Genomic DNA, 4,978 nt, shown 5'->3' on the forward strand with positions numbered 1-4,978 from the left:
GCACTCAACTTTGTGCCTATTGTAGCCATCTAAGATAAATACCTTAATCCTTTAAATACTACAGGAATGTTAACTAGACTGATTTCTTAACATGTTTTAGGTTTAAAATAGTAAATTTGGATGGATAATATACCAGAGAGTATTTTCTGGGCATCTCTGTAATTTTAAAATATTCTGTATTTTGGCAAGGTTGCAAGAAAAAAACATTTCTGTAGAAAGAACCAAATTCTCTAAACCCCACCAAACCTGAATTTAAAATAAATTCTAGAGGAAACGAAGTAAAGTTATATGCTTCTAAGAAAAAAAAAAAAAATTCATCCTTAGATTCTGTAGTGTAAACTCAGGCATGGATTATCGTTCTGAGCACTAACTTGTAACCAAAAACTGTAATTCTGTAATAAAGAATGCCTTTTAAGCAAATGACTTTATGGTACTTCTGTTCTTTCAGTCATTCTACAGACTAACTGAGAGCTGGTTTTTTGACATGCAAATTTCTATCTCCTGGAAATGTCTAAGTGTTCTGATCAAAGGTAGTCACAGTCACTACATAAATTCTTTATAGGTACAGGTAGTTCTATGTCCAGTGGAATAGCAGAAATATGTCTACAACCTTTGTAACTCTGATGTTAGATACCCATATTCTTGATTAATTTGGCCTTCTTCGCTCATGTGACATAGACATTGTATGCCATGAGACACTAGCTAGTTTAATCTAAAAAAGCAAATAAATACACGCTTTGCATGCAGAAAATGCATTTGCACGTGGAAGGAGAGGAAGGGAATGAAATGGAAGGTCCAGAGGAGTATGCTTATTATAAACCTGGTTATTCCCCGCCAAGAAGATTGGTTCTCCTGGATTAATTACTCCATGATATATCACTGCAGAATTAGAATATTTATAGTGGTATTTATTCACATTTGAAATTCTTCCCAGTTGATCTTAATACCTTGTATTTTTAATATTTCTTATACAGCATCTTCGGTAGTGTCAACCTATTAGAGTGATCACCAACCTTGATTTCTTAAGATAAACGCTCTCCAAAAACATTTGTTTCACCATAAAGGAAGCACATCTGAATCTTTTCATTGACCTCAGCGAAGCTGATAAGGAATCAGTTCCTTATTGCTTGTAGTGAGCCATAGTTAGGGATCTACCTCCAACTTAAAAGATAGTGTATTTTTAACTTTCCTTATATAATATGTATAATTAGATTCTGTGTATGCATCATCTTTCAGGTTATATGAGGCAGAGTTATTCTTTCATCTGAAATCTATTACATGACTTTTTTCAGCACATTTATATTTACAAAAGAAGCCATTGTCTGTGCAGTTATACCAAGCAGCTTATGTAACTGCAATCTTTAAGTTTACTCAGCAAAACTGAAAACATAAGAATGAAGTACTGTCTGTCTGAAATAACACCTTTTTTTTGACCACAGAATAGTTATTTTAATTTTTTTAATTATTGTGCTCATAATTATGATTAATCAAGAAATGAGCCTTAAAGATAGTAACAACTAGGGGCTTTAATTTTGCACTAGAATACTGTAAGTGAATGGCTAAAACGTAGAAAATTGTAGCATACTGATAGTATTCATGGCCAGAGTATTCATAGCTACTCAGTTGTTCAAATACTGTGCAAAATTGGAAATAGTAGTCTGTTCTGTGAGTAGGTCTGTGACATTCCTAGGACTAGGCTTATATATATGCATGATAGATTTCATATCTTCAACACCTCAGAAATAGACAGATAAATTCTAGCCAACATAAGGAATATTCACTTACTGCAATATATACTGTTGCACAGCATAGAGCTCTTTAACATGAGTTACTATCCAAAGATCTGTAAGAACAGCACTGTAGCTAGTACATTCACCAGTTACGTAGCACAGCCCTGAGCCTGTTGGTCTTATTCAGGCAACATTCAGCCATATCTCATCATTTTACAAATTCTGACCTTGCTTGTCTGATTACACACTCACACACACACACTGCAGTCCATTTTCAGTAAGTCAGAAATCCATAACTCTTTGCTCTGTGTCACTGTGATGAGCAGTCATCCTAGGAGCCTGCCCTCCTAAGTGAACAAACAGGCTGGGAAACTTAAGAGAGTGGTAATCCACCACATAAGTCAACAGAAGAGTACAATACGATGTAGTTATGTTTTCATGCTCCGGCTGTTTAGTAGTCGTTTGCATTTGTCTATATAATCTAGCAAACCCTGACCCTCCCCTGCTTTGCCAAGCTACAGCTGCTGTATTCGCTTAATCCTATTCCCTTTGAATTAACCAGCTGAACTGCCAGTCGTGTTAAGTGTCAGCACTGAACCCTTACAACAGCTGTCCTGTATCTAAGCCCTACAAAGTGCTAGTCTAAGCAGTCTTCAAAAAGGAGTCTAAAGCAACAACTAAACCTACCAGGATGGAGAGAAGAGTCTCAGCAAGGGTGACTGCTCACAGCCCAAACCGTTAGGAGAGGACCACAATACCAGCCTTGGTGGGAGGGAGTGGGACTGCACCAGGAGGTGCTGGTTGTTATGAGATTGAGTTCAGAAACCAACCATTAACTAGGGGAGGTGGTATTTAGGTTAAAGCAGCAGCCATTCCAATAGCTAAGAGGAGAGAAACAACACACAGGCCAGGTGGGATCCTAACAGCCTGCATTTTTTCAGGACTTCTTCCAGATGCGATGCAAAACTAAAGTACTACTCTGAGCAAGATGTCTATGGCATAGTATTCCATTTTTCAGTTAATCCTGTAAAGTAAATACTATTTTCTTTGAGAAGAAAGAAGGCTTTGTGAGTCTAGAAACCTATGCTACAAGTCTTTTGCACTCAGTGGATGTGGGATATTTTGTTTAAAAGTGGGGAAGGATGAACTAAATCTTGTCTAAAAAATTCTTGCAGTCTCATTCTCACTGTAGCAAAGGTATGTTCAACTGCAACCTCAAGATAAGGTGCCAGAGAAATTGAGACCCTACGACATGCTGCTGATAGGATAAATTAATACAACCCTCAGGACATGATGCAAAGCCCACGTATCTAGCCAAGGTTTCCTATGGGATGAATGATTGTGGGGGATACTTGAATCTGACTGAGCTTCTGGCGTATGCTGACAATGTTAAGAACTGAGTCAAAATCCCCGGCTCACAGAGCTGGAAGCAATCTTGAGATGTCATTTAGTACATATCACAATCCTAATGAATTGTACTGCTGTTCTTCTTCTAAGTTGCTCTTAAAGGCTCTTGGTAACAAAGGCTCTACAACCTCATCAGGAAATCTCCTCAAGTGCTTCACTGCTCTGAATGTTGTCTGCCCTAAATGTTTGCTGCCAAGTTGTAAGATATATATATTTTTTTGTTTTAATCATTAATGCAGCCATTATAGAAGGAAGCAGCTGTGAATGGGACAGGCCTGGCATCCTGTGAACATAGTGGATCATGTGCTCTCCATTTCAGAACACTGCTCAGAAAACTGGACCTATGAAAGTTAAATAAACATTTGTCAGCAAAAATCATCAGGGTCATCATCTCAGCTGTACCTAGTAACCACTTTAATGAACAGAACTGTAGCTTTTTTCCTAGGTACGGTACTTCTAATTGATTGGAGAAGGTTCTAAGCATTCCCAGCCTACTTCAGATACAAGTTCATAAATGTTGATAAATGTAAGAAATTCAGTTCCCCATAAATATTGATCAAAGGCAAAAATCTCTCCACACTTCTCTCTTAAAAATTCTACTATAGAGCAGCTCCCACTGCTGGTGAACAATTTCTTCAAGACTGTTGCATATTAAAAGAGAGCCTGAATGAAGATGTGGTGTTTGTATTACATTTCAAAACCAGCAAACTAATTAATCCTGATATCGAGTGAAAAATAGTTCCAAGATCAACAGAAAAAACTATATTTCACAACAGCTGTGAAGGGAATTACTGAGGAATAATTTCGCAATCCATGGCAACATTTGGAGTCTGGACTTCCTAAAATGGAGATATAGTTGTTAAATTACTTCTTATCTTAAAAATATTTCACAGTATTCTGCATTTTATATGTAAACAAAAATTAGTAAAACAACAGAAATAAACAGTTTCTTGTATTTAAAATGTAATATTTGTTTGTACTACAAGCAAAGTGATGAAGACTAAAAAGTTACAACAGAGTGTAAACGTGTGCAAGAACTTTAGGGCTTGGGGACTTAGGAAGTTTAATTAATAGCAAACTAACTTGGCCTTTCAGTGTAAAAAAATAGATGAAGCAACATTTTCAGGTGATGAGGTCTTCTGTTAAGCTGTGAAATAGAGAGTTTACTTGTGATTAAGGAAAACAATCATACTTCCAGGACATCATCTTTTAAACACAGTGTCTTAAAAATAAATAATGAAAATTAAGAAACATATTATGCATATTTTCATTACATTAGTTAAATGTACAACTTCCCAGACCAAACATTTATTGCGATGGCTTCTTGCTGGCAGATTTGAGCTGTGGGACAAGATGCATCAGAAAATACAGAAAATGGAAACTGAAATCCAAACTGAACACAATACAATCCATAAGGATATTAAATATGATGGTTTTCATTATATATTAGTGTGATGGAAATAATATAATTATGACCATATTCAGATAGCCTAAATTCCCTATACATTCCTGAGTTAGACACTTCCTATCAGATAGTTTTAGGCAGCTTTCCTTACTTATAATCTCAAATAATTTTTTTCAGAAATACTTAGCTTATACCACAGTTGAAGCAAAAGCCTTTGGGAGTAGTCCAGCTAAATATGACCCTTTCTTTTCCTAGGAAGTAATTTTCTGAAAAATACAGTCCTGAGATATTATTCATTAGCAGTCCAATCCAAATCCTATTGCCAATCATGATATCCCAGTCAATGCTAAACTACCTGGAATTCATCAAATTTATCTATTAATGAAAATAAAGATATGTCATCAGTTGTAAAAGGCTAACCTTCTTCTTCCTCTTT

The 4,978-nt window shown here is 36.1% G+C and overlaps 1 protein-coding gene across 1 annotated transcript in view; it reads right to left on the minus strand.

The window, feature by feature from the left end:
* Positions 1–4,978, minus strand: part of LOC104467718 (myosin-binding protein C, slow-type-like) — a 75,791-nt gene that overhangs the window by 3,028 nt on the left and 67,785 nt on the right. The window lies entirely within an intron of this gene.

Source organism: Pterocles gutturalis, unplaced genomic scaffold (assembly GCF_000699245.1).
Source record: "Pterocles gutturalis isolate BGI_N339 unplaced genomic scaffold, ASM69924v1 scaffold34454, whole genome shotgun sequence".
In the NCBI taxonomy this organism is placed as follows: domain Eukaryota; kingdom Metazoa; phylum Chordata; class Aves; order Pterocliformes; family Pteroclidae; genus Pterocles; species Pterocles gutturalis.